This window comes from Chrysochloris asiatica, unplaced genomic scaffold (assembly GCF_000296735.1).
Source record: "Chrysochloris asiatica unplaced genomic scaffold, ChrAsi1.0 scaffold00038, whole genome shotgun sequence".
NCBI classification, from domain to species: domain Eukaryota; kingdom Metazoa; phylum Chordata; class Mammalia; order Afrosoricida; family Chrysochloridae; genus Chrysochloris; species Chrysochloris asiatica.
Window position 1 is genome coordinate 2057600 of NW_006408556.1, and position 15381 is coordinate 2072980.

The 15381-nt window shown below is 47.0% G+C and overlaps 1 pseudogene; it reads right to left on the reverse strand.

Annotated features, from left to right (window-relative positions):
- Window positions 1-13622: 13622 nt before the first annotated feature.
- LOC102827109 lies at window positions 13623-14747 on the reverse strand (annotated as a pseudogene).
- Window positions 14748-15381: the final 634 nt, after the last annotated feature.

Sequence of the window (15381 nt, forward strand, 5' to 3'; positions counted from 1 at the left end):
AGACAAGCTTCACACAGAAGCTACAAGGGCAGATGCTGTGGTGGGAAGAGAATGCTTCAGAGGGTGAAACAGTCTCAGTATGTGTGGACCAGGCAACTCAAAAGTTGCCTTCCCAAGGTGCTTCATGGTCCCTCAGGCCTGTGTCTGTCTCAGGTACCAGAGGGGTACCCCACTCCCCTTTCCTCCCACTTCTTGACTCCACCTTGCTGGCTGCCTCTCTTGGCTTCTGTTTGCGTCTCTAAATAGTCTCCAGCCTCCATGCCACAGCACCAAGTTACTACATCAGATGGGTCTCTTTCTTGAGTTTCCTTTCTCCTGAGTATTTAGTCCCCTTGGGACCCTCCTGTGTCCAGCAGATCCATGGTCATAAGTCAATTACCAGGGAACTGAGTGATGGTGCCCTGGGAAACAGAAATATAGTCCATCCCTTTGAGAGCTAAACTCTTTCTAGAGGCAAGCAGGGCAGGAGGGTCACATCCCCTCCAGGAGGTCACCATCTCTGTGACAAATCTGCTGAGACCACTGTTAGGGAGTCCCATTAAATGATAGGTAGAAAATAGGACATTAAGTGCAATTGAGGGGGGAGCCCGTTGAGACAACAGCTTTCCCTCCCAAGCCCTATTGTATAAGCTGAAGGGAGAGAGACTATGGAGGCCCAGGGGCCAGAGGAGACTGGAAAGGGAGCCATGGGTGGGTGGGAGGAACAACAGTAAACCTCACAGCCTGGCATGCTGTAAGGGCACCCGCTCAGTGCCCTGGGAGAAGTGGGGCCTGGCTGTGGGGGGATGCTCCCCTTTTCAGCTGGGCTTGCCTCCCCCACATCACCACATTGTCATTTTCAGGCGGGTGTGACAGACTCCACTGGCCTTCCCGCTTTCATCTCCGGCATTTCAATTCGCTGATTTAACATTTCCCCAGAATGCAGGATTCGTTTTTGGGTTTTTTTTTCTTCTCCACATGATTTCCTAAGGGTTGTCTCTTCATTGTTTCTCTTCTTAAAAGAATAAAGCCGAAGACAAGCACCTGTCTTTTATGCTTTGGGCTGAAATTTTGCAGCTGTTGGTGGTGAAGGGAGGAAGAGCATTTGTGAGATGGGACACAGAGGGACAGGCTTCCTGGATCCCTGAGGATGAGTCCTGCTCTGGGAAAACCCCTCCATCACAGAGGGCAGGCCTGGGAAAGGCTGTTCCCTGACCACATCCAGAACTCCAAGGATGTCCTGGCTCAGAGCCTGGATTGGGGTCACCCACCACAGCTGATAGGAGCATGACCCAGGCATGACCAGATGTGTCGTTGTCAGAAAGTGGATGGAGCAGGAAGACTATGGAGAGTTGTGGTGCTAGGCGCGACTCCTCTTTGAGGAGCACCACCCAGTGAAAGGCTGTAGTGGTGGTGGCGGTGTGCCATGGAGTCACTTCCAACTCATAGTGACACTGTATAGGGTTTCCAAGGCTGTACATAGTTACAGGACCAGAAAGCCTCACTACACTCCCAGGGGTCCGTAGAGGGAGATTGTAGAGGCAGGAAAGAGCTTGGATGTGTTCTAGAAATGGACAAATCAGCATGGTGAGGAGTGACCCCTGGAGGAGACCAGGAGGGTTAGTTACTAGATGAGGTAAAGGCAGGAACACTGTGGGGGTGGGATATGGAGACTAGTAGCCTCTGGCGTCTTCTGTCCAGGCTGTTGTTATGTGCCATGGAGTTGGTTCTGACTCATAGCTGTAAATCTTTTTACAGGAGCAGAAAGCTTCATCTTTCTCTTATGGAACAGCTGGTAGTTTCGAACTGCTGACCTTAAGGTTCGCAGCCTGATTTGTAACCACTCTGAGGCTAGTCTCACCAAAAGATGCGTCTTGCCTGTTTCTTAAGTTGAAGTAACCTGCCATCGATTCTGAGGGCCTCAGGATCCTCCAGCAGAGTCCTTTTTTGCTCAAGATAGCCAGAAGCAGGTGCTCACTACACAAATGAATGCATTCTGATTGGCCCTGGAAAGGCAGGAAAGTACATGAGCCAAAGCTATAGTTTAAAAAGATGGTTCTGAATGCTGTGTGGAGAATGGATTGTGGGAAGGCAAGAAAAGAAGCAGGGACTCCAGGTGGGAGTATATTAGCCATGTGAGAGATGGATGATGGTAGCAATGGGAAGCAAAGATTCAAAATATATTCTTGGGCATGGACTTGAAATTGGATGTATGGAAAAACGCATTGGTGAGGGTATTTACTGAACTGTAGAAGAATGAGGAAGGAGATGGCATCGACAGTTACATTTTTGGCATTTTAAGTGTGTGTTGTTGTATCTTCTCCACTCTGTTGTTGTTAAGTTAGTTCCAACCCATAGTGACCCTGTATAGGGTTTCTAAGGAGCAGCTGGTGAGCTTGAACCTCAGACCTTGTGGTTCAAACCAACTTTGCAGTCCAGTACATTAACCCACAGTGCCACACCAGGACTATAAAAGGAAGAGACAGTGGTGCCACAGCCCAGGAGTGGGGACGGCCCAGCAGAAGCTAGAACATAGAGAAGAAACTAATCATGGGGTTATATGGTCAGCTGCCAACCTCAAAACTGAAACTGTGGAGGACAACCTGTGGGGGCTGAGGTCACTGCAGAGATGTGGCCACTGCCAGATAAACAGGCAGTGCCAGAGACTGTCCAAAGTAGCAGGGGAGGAAGATATACCTGGCTTCTTCTCTTCTTCCTCCTTCCAGTCTCCACCAGTACCTCCTGTTGGCTGAACCTCTGGGGGAAAGCCAGCAGGTAAGGAATCTGGGGAACAATCTTGCAGGGGGGAAGCCACCATGATACAGAGCAGGAGACTTCCCAGAGGTCTACACCATGAGAACTATTAACAGTTTCCTCCAGGAACATTTGCACTTTAAACATGGGCTAGTGTTCTAATTCTAAGGGTAAATCTCTAATGGTGAGGGCAGGGGTGGGGGTGGGGTGGGGATGTCTGGCATCATGAACAGATGAGGGGGTGTGGCTTGGGCCATGAGAGTCTCCCCTATCATTCAATTCCATCTAGTGGGGGACCCATCCCAGAAGTTGAAACTGGCCTTATTCATCTTTTAAGAAAGCCACCACCACCTCTGGCACCCCCAGCCTCCTATATTCTTCTGCTTTTTTCTCAGGAAAATGAAAACAGCGGACTTGTCAGAAAGCTGCCTCCAGGATAAAGAGGAAGGCAGTGTGATTCGGAGTGTCATGAAATGGTGATGACAGCAGCTTCTTAGTATGGAGAAAAGGAACTTAATTGTTGCTTGGACAAGCAGGGAAAGCAAAAAGTCAATCCAAGCTGAGGCAGAGGGCAGACACACATGACAGGGCGGGCGCCCCCTGCTGGGAACTCCCAATGGAGAGGCAAGGAGATGGGAACCAAAGGGAATAAGGTCAATCAATCAATCAATTAATCAGCCCTGAGGAGAAACTCTGGTTCCAATGAGACACCACCGACAGGCAGAGGGGGAGAGCCACACTCTGGTTTCCACCAATAGAGCAGGAGCTTGGAGAGCATTGAACAACCCACCTGGCCTCTCTGGACTTCTTCCTGGTTGTCTGTAGTGGTCAGATGGCTTTAGCATCTCCAGGCTAAGGAGCTGTGCTTCCCTCCCAGGTCCACACCCAGCACTCAGAGTGCCTCCTGCTGGGCAGAAAGTTCAGTCGCTTCCAAAGCCATTCTGGGGATCTCCAAGGAATGCTCACCATCTCTGGATCAATGGTGGCAGCTCTGTTATTGTCTTCCTCAAAAAATCAGCTATCCCTGTGCTCTACCAACTATCTGCTCTTTGCTTACACCCTAAGGCCAATTCCTTCCTCCTCAAACCCTTGCCTCCCAGCATTGACACAGGCCTAGTGCCCTTCATTCTCAAAGCCTGGCTGAGACCAGGCTCTGGGGTTGAAACAAGTTTTACTGTGAGTTTACCCAGCAGAAAGTTTAACTGGCTAGCAGGGGCCAGCCTCCTGGGATCTGAAGGCCCTGTGCCTCCAGGGGCCTCCCTGGGCAGCTTTCACCGGAACCTGAATCTTGTGTTAGTTATCTGGTGCTGCTCTAACAGAAATACCACAAGAGGATGACTTTAACAGACAGAAATTTATTCATTCATAGTTTAGGAGGCTAGAAGTCCAAATTCAGGACACCAGTTCTAAGGAAAGGCTTTCTCTCTGTGTCAACTCTGGGGGAAGGTTCTTGTTTCCTTTCAACATCTGTGGGCCTGACATCCATTGGAGATCTCCAAGTGTCTTAGCATCAATCTTCCCTTGAGTCTAAGGAGTTCTCAGCCCAGGGTCCAAAGGACACACTCTGCTCCAGGGTCTTCTGTCTTAGAGACACTGAAGTTCCCCATTCTCTGATGTGTCTCACTCCCTTATCTCTTGTAAGATAAAAGATGATGAAGGGTTGTTGCTTCCCACTCTAATCCTCTACAACGAATTGGCTGATTACATTAGATCACATCATGGGACTGATCACTTCATTACATAACTGGCAACCCAGTGAGAATCATGGTCCAGTCAAGTTGACATAATTCAATCTGTGACAGACTTATGCTAAGAGGCCCACTCTCTCTCTAATGAGGGAATCTCTGCCCATGACCCTCTGACCCAGAGTCCAGGCCCCACATCTCTGCTGAGCTGAGAGAAGTAGAGAGGGAAGAGAGAGAAAGAGATGACACCCACAATTCACTGCCACACTCACTGCTTCCAAAATCATATGCTTCTCATCAGAGCCCTCCCCTCCAATCCACTGAGGAGTTTGGCTGCACTTTCCCACAAAACGCCTGCTAAATGATTTTCCCCAGAACAAAAGAGCTGTCTTTGCACACCATGAATCAGAGAATTGCTGACAGCTTTGACGTAGAAGTTTGCTCCCACTTCTAGCCATTAAGGTTACAAACATGTCAGGGCTCTGCTTGGTTGGAACCCCTTTTCTTGTGAATACTGGGGCGCATAGGCCTGCCCCTGCTTGGACACTTTATGCATTAGTGAGATCATGGAATCACAAAGTCCTTAAATGCCAGGGCAACTTTATCAATTTGGCTTAATTGTTTCTGCTCTATATATGTAGTCCTGGTGTGGTGCTGTAGAGTAAGCATTGGACTGTTAACCACAAGGTCGGCTGTTCAAACCCACCAGCAGGTCCTCAGAAACCCTACATAGGGCTGCTATGAGTTGGAACCAACTCGATGACACTTAACAATAACAACACAAGGTTTCTGAGACTAAATCTTTATGGGAGCAAATGTTCTCATCTTTTTGTTACAGAACAGCTGGTGAGTTTGAATCACCAACCTTGAAGTTAGCAGCCCAACACTGAACCCACAGTACCCAGGGCTCCTTGATATAATTGTTGTTAGGTGCTGTCAAGTCGATTCCAACTCATAGCAACCCTACACACAATAGAATGAAACACTGTCTGATCCCACACCATCCTCACAATTGTTACATATCAGCCCATTGCCACTGTGTCAAATGTAGGGTTGGAAAAAAGACGTGCTAAAAGTCGAAGTGACTCTCAGCTACTAACCACAGGTAGGAGGTTCAAACCCTCCAAGAGTTGCCTCAGGCAAAAGGCCTGGCCATCTAATTGTCAAAAAGCAGCCATTGAAATCCCTACAGAGCACCGTTCTACTCATGGAGTTGTCATGAGTTGGAATTGACTTAATGACAACTGATTTGGTTTGTTTTTTTATAGAAAGTGTCAGAGGTTTCTCCCAACTTTTTGTATCAGACACAGGAAGAAGAGGAGACTCTGTGGGTGATGATGCTGGACCTTGGAAAGGGACCAGGGCAAGCATCATGGGCGTGGGGCTTGGCCTTGGTTCCATTCAAGTGACTGGAGGTCAACTGTGTGGGTCACAAAGAGATACAGAGCCAATCTCAGCTCCAGGCTCTCTCCTTTCCTGATTTGATGTGTGCCCCAGGGCAAGGCATAACCTCTCTGTGTCTCACTTCAACCAACTGACACTGGGCATGCTAATCTCATCCAACCCATCCCTGTACCCTCCTGCCCTGAGTAGGTTGGAGACTTTATTTCTTTTACATTTTTATTATGAAATTGTTTAGAATTACAGAGCAAATCTGTTTTCCATTCAACAATACATACACATTTTGTTTCATGTCATTTTGATTGCCATCCCCATAATGTAACGTTTGGTTAGAAACTTTAATGAGATGTGGATGTGAAATGTCATCTCCACCAAGGATGGGTCTGAGTGTCGGATTTGGAGTTGAGATGCCAATACCTAAACATGGGACAGAACCAGGCCTTGTAGAATTGTGTGGACTGAGGAGCTGTAGGGCCCAATCTGTGTGTAGAGGATTTGGAGAAGCTGCCTGCACATGGACCTATAGGTGTATGGCTCTGTCTTTGTCACCTGAGACCCCACTCACTAGAAGTCCAAATGCAGAGTGCTAGCTCTAAGGAGAGGTGATTGTCTCCTTTCAGCATATGTAGGTCCACCCAGCATTCCTTGGAGATCTCCATTTGTCTAGGCACCAATGTTTCCCTGGATCTAGGAGCTTCTCGGTGCAAGGACTCCGGCTCCAAAGAAACACACTCCACTCCTGGTTCTTCTTTCTTGGTGGCAGTAGGTCCCCCTTTTCTGCTCACTTCTCACTCCTTTTATAGCCCCAAAAGAAATTGGCTCAAGATACAACCTAATCCTGGGGATTACATCCGACCTTATTAACATCATGGAAGTGAAGATTTACAGCATAGGATAATTACATCAAATCAAGGCTCCTCACGTCTGATCACATTGTGCGATGACGGCAGTATATTAGATATCATTATGGGGCATTACTACCTCTTAACTACCAAACCACTGATAATCCTGGCCCAACCAATTTGACACAAAACCTTAACTATCACAGGGACGCAGAGATGGACAAATCTCTGTCCTGAGGCCCTCAAAGCTACATTGAGGGTAGACAAATGATTTACAACCCCAGCAGAGGGTAGACCAGGCAAAGTCCAGGGAACAGGGAGGACAAAAATGGGCCTTCAGTAAAGGGTGGGCCTTCAGAGAAGGCCTTCAGTGAAGGAGGTGGCATTTAGACTCAGAGTGGAGATCAGGATGTTTCTCACTGAGCCTGATGAAATTGGGGAGATGTTAGCAGGCACAGCCCTGTAGAAATGTGATTGGGGTTAGAGATTCTGCTCTGGGCACAGGTAGAGGAGTCTTGGAACTGGAGCCTTTCCTGGTGGGTCTGCTGCTGAAAAAGATCTACACATGCATGACCAGCATCAAAATGTAGCTCAATTCAATGGAACAAATGTTTATGGAACACCCACGGTGGAGTCCACAAATGGTGGTCATGACTTGCTTCTCCAGCTTGGGGATGGAAGAGAATTCTGGTCCAGTTTCTGTTCTGAGATTGCTTCTACCTGCTTGGGGAGGGGTTTGGGGTGGGTACTAGGAGGAAGGTATGAAGGTCCATGGTTCCCTGCTTTTTCAAATATAAGGATTAATGTTTAACACAAAAACCTTGTAACCACTTTGAACATTCTTGGGCTGAGTATTAAGAAATTACCATTAATCTTTTTTTTTTTTTAACTTGTTGTTGAAATGAGGTAATGGTATTTTGACTCTATTTAAAAACAGAGAATTCTATTAGAGACAGTGAAATATTGTCAGATGAAATGAGGTGACAACTAAAAATTACTTCAAAATAATGGGATGGGGTGTGGCTGGGGGTATGGATGGGACAAGACTGGTCATGAGTTGACCATTGTTGAGTGGGTGATAGGTCCCTGAGGTTCATTAGACTATTCTTTCTACCTTGTGGAGTTTTGAAATTCTCCATAATGAAAAAGTTGAAAATGAAAAATAATTTTATTTTTCATGTTATTTAAAAACAAAACAAAACAAAAATTCAACTGTACTTTAGTATCTGTCACTGTGTAGGAAATTTACAATGACGAGAGTCTGCTATGGATTCAAGGATGCTTTGGTGAATTTGCATTTTATTAATCACAATAGCATCTGTAGACATTTGAAAAATATTAGGGCAAGCGTGTGGGATAATGTGTTTGTACAGTCTGTAGACTGCATTTTGTTGGTGTGTGATGCAGGACATCTTTGACATAATTCTAAAGCTTGAGGCTTGGAGCATGTAGGCTGGGGACACTGGTAATCTGAGGCTACAGGAGAGGCAGGGACCCTTCCCTGGAGTCTTGTCAGGAAGGGATTGCACAGCGCCTGTTGCAGACCTGCCACATCTGGTTACTGTGCAGTGGTGTGATGGGAAATGGTTCCATTTGCACTTTGTAACCTAATTCTATCTGCTGCATCACATTAACCAGGCTGACAAGGTTCTTCTAAGCCTGGGGAGGAAGACAGCTCTCCAGGGTTCCTGGCCTTGCCTGGGGTACTTCTGGGGTCAACTTTTGGGTCAGTTGAGTTTTCTCCTGCCTGTTGAACCCTTGCCATATGCAGGAGCGGACACTTTCTCAGCTTCCCAGACTCCCCTTTCTTGGTCTGGCTTTTCCCTTTTGTTGCTGCAATTTCCAGGGCAGGGTCCCAGGAGCCACTTGGCCTCCTACTCACCTGATGAGGAGGGGACTGCTCTTAACCTGCCCCCTTTTTGTTCTCCTCTTTCTTTTTCAGTCTTTCAGTCACTAAAGAGTTACTTGTATACTCTGAGACCTTCCACAGGGATATTTAAAAAGAGGACCCTGGAGAAGGCAAATGCTCAATCCAAAGGAATAAATGGAGGCAGAGGGTGGGGAGGGGTAGGACAAACAAGTGTGGGGTGGGGAGAAAGAAGACTGGAAGTGGGATGGGAGAGAGAACAGAGTTTGGTAGGGAAGTAGACAAGTCAGCAATGTTTCTTGCTGTCACTTGGGCCTGGAGTTGTCACCAGAGTGGGGTTAATCCTAATTGGGGGGATCCCAGTTGTAGACATACCACATCCTACTTTGGCTGCAGCACACTGGTATCTATCTGCTCCCTGGATGAACTGGTCTGTAGGTCTGATACCTGGTGCTTATCAATGTTGGATACTGGCCACCAAGATGTCTACAGGCACCTGTCCTAATACCAGCAGGTCTTCGTTTCATTCCCCCCTCACCACCTTCTCACGGGACCCACAAGTTAGTGGTTGAAGTTCTGGAGGGGTGGTGATACCTAGAATGGGAGATAGGGAAGCATCAGTCTGAAATCACTAAGCTGCCTGACCCCACCCCAAAGCCTTTTGTCAAAGCGGTCCCGTCCTATCCCTGCTGCACCCCTTTCCCCTCTGGCCCCAGACTCCTGCACTGAAGGAGCTGGAGGAGTTTCTGGGCTGGTTCACATCAAGTCTGCAGGGCTGTGGAGACTCAGTTATTACAGAATCACCACTCAGCTTGATGCTCCTGACACAGCATCTCACTGAGTTCTGGTGTCCCGTATAGGCTAGGAAAACTTGACACATGAAGGTTGGCCAGCCCTGGTCCCCTCCCCAGGGGAACATGACCTGGATTTGGGGGTCTTGCAGGGCCACTAACTAGCTGCGTGGCCTGAGGCCAGTCGCTGTCCTCCTTGAACTCGTCTCCTCATCTGCCCTGCTCCGGGTTCCAGGTTAGGGGGCTGGGAGGACCAGAGCCCCTCACAGAGGTACAAGGCTGCACTGGGACGTCTCCTGTAAGAGGGCAGAACTGGGGATTTGGCCCTTAAAGATTTGCCTGGTCCTGAGCTCCTGTTGAGATCCTGGTGGCATGGTGGGTTAAGTGTTGGGCTGCTAGCCTAGAGGTTGGCAGTTAGAATTCACCAGTCGATCCTTAGGAGAAAGATCTTCTCCCATAAAGATTCACAATCTCAGAAACTGGAAGGAGCAGTTCAATTCTGTCTTATAGGGTTACTATGAGTCGGAACCGACTGGATGACAGTGGGAAGCACCTACTATCTGCTTCTGCCCTTCTCTCTGCTCATCCAAAACTGCCTGACTCCTTCGGGAAGTCCTCCAAGATTGCACCAACCCTTTCTGACTTTTTTTCTCTGAATACTAGGTTAAGGGGCCAGCCCCGTGCTAGAGCAAGAATGGTGGGGTGCTATCAGCAGTGAGCCCTTAATTATAAATATTTCTGTAATTAAGAATCCTCCAGGGTAAGTCTCAAGTAGACTCTCAACCTCACCTGATTGGATCACCTGCTTTCACCATGGACAATCAGCTTTAGTTGAGGAAATAAGCTGAGGTCACATGATACTGATAATGTCACACCCCTACCATGTGACTAAGTTACTCCTCTCTCTCCCTTCCCAGGTCTGTCTTCAAGTCTACTCATTCTCTGTGTCCCCTGCCCCAGGAACCCCTGTAATAGGACTCCATCATTCCCTTTTCTGGGACATCTGCACCTACCTCCTCCCTGATACCTAGTCTCCCTCCTCTGCTTCATCCTGCCTGGCCGCCAGGATGCACTGCTGAAATGCTTCATCTTTCTGCTTCAGAACTTTGAGGGCTGTCTGCGAAGTCACAGCCATGGAGCTCTACAGACAAGGACTGTCACCACCTGCCCACCACCTGCTTTTATTGGCTTGCCTCCAAAGCCTTCCTCTCCCCATGCCAGCGGCCACCCAACACCCCAGACTCTTGGTCTAGTTCCTTAGAAATGCAGCTACGACGTTTCTGCAGGCTCTGTTCACGCTGTTCGCCTTGGCTGGGGTCCTTCAAGGCTGAGCGAAAATGCTGCCTTCACTCTGGCAGCTTTTCGTGACTCCTCAGGTGGAATTAATTGCCACCTGTGTTCCCATTGTACCTGTAAACACCTCGAGTGTCTGTCCTCCTTTTTTCTATTAAAGCTGTTTTACCTGTCTCACTCCCCATCTTCACTCTTAAATGTCCAGACAATGTCTTACTCATTTAAAAATGTGCCCTGCACACAGTAGGCACATTCTAAATGCTTGTTAGATTGACTAGATAATTGCCATGCACACCATGCATGAATGGCTCGTTTTCTTTTTAAGCTTTAATAATTGTTATTACAAAAGAAATCCCTACATTAAAAAAAAAATGTTCATAACAATACCAAAATGGATAAATAAAAAGGGAAAGCCGCCTCCCCCACCCCACATGTCTCCCTTTCCCAGTCCAATGCCCTAAGTTGAGTTTATGAACAGCTGGGAGTGTTTTCTCTAGGCCAATGGTTCTCAAAGCTGGTGCACCAAGGAACAGCATCAATATTAGAAATACAGATTTTGGAGGCCCACCCTAGAACTACTGAATCAAGAGCTCTGGGGGTGGGGTCCAGCTATCTGCATTAACTAGCCCTTTAGGGGACAGTCACCCAGATGCCACAAAGATTAGTGCTTGCTTGGCAAATCCAGCTAGAGATGCCTTGGTAGACAGGGTTGGTAAGCCACTTCTTTAAAAAGCCATTGAAAACCTTACGAACTATTGTTTTACTCTGACACATACAGGGTTGCAATGAGTTGGAGTTGACGACAGCAGGTTTGGTTCTTGGTTTAGGGGAGAACTGCTGACCTAGGCCATCTGGAACATTCAGGTTCTCAGTTTGACAATCAACAGGATGAATGCCGAAGTGCTCTTTGACCCCAGGGCTTCCCCTATCCCATCCAGGAGTGGAGGTGAGGAAGGTGCTGACTCCATCCCAGCCTCTTGGATTATATTTTGGAACAAAACTTCCAAGTTGACTTATTTCCTAGCTTTTTGCCTTTTTTAGGCTTAAGAGGAGAAAGGCAATGTGGAAAATCTCCTTTCAACACCTACAGGCCTGTTATTGCTTGGAGATCTCCATGTGTCTTAGCCACACTGCCTATGCAGAACTGTCGGCAGTTCAAGCCCACACATGGAGATCTCGAAGCAATAATGGGTCTGTAGGTTTTGAAAGGAGACAAGGACATTTGTACTGAGTCTATGGAGAGAGAAAACCTTCCCCTTGAGACTCTGTGAGACTCTGGTTTAGCAACCAGCTTGCTGTGCAATCCCTGTACCTCCCTCATCTCAAAAAGGGCCTCTCGATGTCCATCTTGGTTTTCTAGAGCTGCTATCACAGAAATACCACAAGTGGATAACGTCAGCAAACAGAAATTGATTCTCTCACAGTTTAAGAGGCTAGATGTCCAAATTCTGGGGCACCAGCTCAAGGAGAAGGTTTTCTTTCTCTCTCCATAGACTCTGTACACGTTTCTCGTGTCTTTTCAACACCTACAGGCCCATTATTGCTTGGCGATCTCCATGAGTCTTAGCAACAATCTTCTCCTGGATATAGGAGGTTCTCAGTACGTAGGGACTTCAGCTCTTCTTTCTTGGTGGTACTGAGATCCCTCCTTCACTGTTCCTTTCTCTCGCCTTGTATCTCTTGTAAGATGCTGGCCACACCCCAAGAAAGCTCTCCTTACATTGGATCAGGGCTGTGATCTGAGTCTTTCCACCCTCTAACCCCTTACAACCAATTGGCTGATCACATTGGAACACATCATGGAGATAAATCATCATTAATAATCGCCAAACCGCTGAAAATGGTGACCCAGCCAAGTTTACACATATTTGGGGGAAGGGAAAGACAAAATCCAATGCATGACAGCATCTAAGCCCTTGCTGCAAAACCCAAAACATCTGAGCCTTGAGCTTTCTGAGGGCTTGTACATGGAGGATAAGAGACATTTTATGAGGAAATACCATCAATTTCCAGATTTTCAAGGGGAGAGTACCAAGTTCCTAAAATGGCATGAAAGAACTCACTTCTCCCCTGTACTTTTGCAAACAAACCACTTCCCAATTGGCTGCTTGAAAGACTGTGTTTGCGGACAAAACTAAGAAAAAAAGTCACAGGATAAATTCAGTTTTTAAAGTTTTATTTGTATATGTTGTTGAGAATGTACACAGAAAAACATACACCAGTTCCCGCTCCCTCTCACGGCTAGTAATCACTAATAAACGTTGTTCTCTATACATTTGCCTTTTCTTGTCTATTTATATGTTGTTGTTGTTGTTGTTATGTGCCATGGAGACAGTTCTGACTCATACTGATACTGTACAGGGTTTCCGAGGCTGTAAATCCTTATGGGAGCAGAACGCCTCATCTTTCTCCTGCGGAACCGCTGGTAGTTCCAAACTGCTGATCGTGAGATACTCATTCTTTTGTGATGAACTTATTTCACTCAGCAAAATGCCTTTAAGCTCTCTCCATTTTGTTGTTGTTGTTAAGTGCCATTGAGACAATTCTGACCCATAGCAACCCTGTATAGGGTTTCCGAGGAGCAACTGGTGAGCTTGAACAACCAACTTTGTGGTTCAGTCCAGAGCATTAGCCCACAGCGCCACCTCAGGGCCTGAGTAGTACTCCATTGTTTGTATGTACCACATTTTGTTTATCTGCTTATCTGTTGATGGACATTTAGGTTGTTTCCATCTTTTGTCTATTGCAAATAGTGCTGCAGTAAACATTGTTGTACAAGTCTCTGTTTTCAAGTTTTTAGAGGATATGTCTAGGAGTAGAATTTCTGGGTCATATGGGAGTTCTCCTTTAGTTTTTTTGAGGACCCAACGTACTTGTTTTCCACAACTGCTTACCATTTTGCATTACTACCTGCAATGGATAAAGGCTCAGATTTCCCTATATACTTGCCAACATTTGTTATTTCCTTTTTTTTTAAGGTTACACAATAATTTATTGAGAACCTTCCCTCCTAGTACCTCTCAGTCTCTAGATCATTTTTCCTCTTGTAGATCTTGTGTGCTAGCCCCAGGTAGATGGCCGGGGGCAGGGGAACAGCATACTGCTGGATGAGACTTATAAGGGTGCTGAACCTGTCTTCCTTGTACTGCTTGAATACAGCAGGCAACTCCATCTCCTCGTACATTGCCTTCACTCAGGCCACCTTCTCAGTTTTCTTCTGCCCATAATTCTCCTGCAAGATCTAGCGCTGTTCTGTAGTGGCCTCTTACAGACACTGAACCACTAGCCAGCTGCATTTATTGTCCTGGATGTCAGTGCCAACCTTGCCCGTCACACTGGGGTCACCAAAGAGGTCAAGGAACTCATCCTGAATCTGAAAGAACTCGCCCATCTCCAGCAGGATCTTCTTGGCATTGGCATGCTCCTTCTCCCCATCAATGCCCGCCATATACACTGCAGCAGCCATGGGAAGGTAAAAAGAGTAGGAAAGCTGTCATGTGCTTGAGAATAGATTGATACCTCTTTTCAGTAACTCTGCCAAGATCCACGTTGCCCTGGGGCGGCAGGGGGCAGTGATGAGGTCCAGGGTCTGTCCAATCTCAGTCTGATAGGAATTCTGCAAAAAGAGCTCGAACAGATTCAGATAATAGGGCTGTTCCTGGCAGTACAGCTTCAGCAAGCAGTAGATATATGCTTCTAGCAGTATGGAGTCATTGATGGCACCCAAACCTATGCCTGGCTTCTGATATCAGCAGGGCTTCCCTCATTGGGTAAGGGCTACATCCATAATGTCATCTAATACCAGGAAAAAAGCTTGGAGCACCTGTACACACCAGCCCACAGTCAGGGCCCGCTGAAAACTATCAGCATCCTGCTTCCTTGGCTCCACCAGCTCCTGGAACACAGCCAGCACTGTCAAACCTCAGTTGTACTTGCCCCCAAGGGCACTGTACTCTAGGAACTTCCTGAGCCAGGCAATAGTGTCTCCTGTCTCCAGATGCTCCATCTTATCCTCAGTCAGCACCTTGAGAATCTGGGAGAAGTGCTGGATGAAATCCTGCTTTTCTTGGGCGTAAGTGTCTGATTTCTGGTCTCCATTCATTCTGAGGGTGGAGCAAAGTGCTCTGTTCCTGGATGCTGGATCTTTTGTTATTTGCTTTTTAAAAATATCTCAGCCATCCAGTTGCTGTCATTAAGTGCCGTCATGTCAGTTCCTACTCATAATGACACTTATTTTCTTTAAATCTTGGAGGGGCAGAAAGCCTCATCTTTCTCCCATGGAGTGGCTGGTGGACTTGAACCACAGACCTTGTGGTTTGCAGTCCAGTGCTCATCATATGGAGTCATTGCACCCTCTAGCCCTCCTTGTCGTCGGGGATGGTTATGTGCCATATAGTCAGTTCTGACTCATAGCGACCCTGTACAGGGTTTCTCAGGCAGTAAATCTTTATAGGAGCAGAAAGCCTCATCGTTCTCCTGTGGAACAGCTAGTAGTTTCGAACTGCTGACCTTAAGGTTGGCAGCCCGATTCGTAACCACTACACTACCAAAGCTCCTTCTAGTCATCCTAGTGGAAGTTAAATGGTATTTCATTGTCATTTTGAGTTGCATCTTAATTCTATTCCATTGATCTATTTGTCTTTCATTGTACCAGTACCAGGCTGTTCTGATCAATATGTCTGTGTAGTAGGTTTTGAGATCCTGTAGTAGAGGCCTCATACTTTGTATTTGTTTTTTAATAATGTTTTAAGTATCTGGAGTCTCTTTCC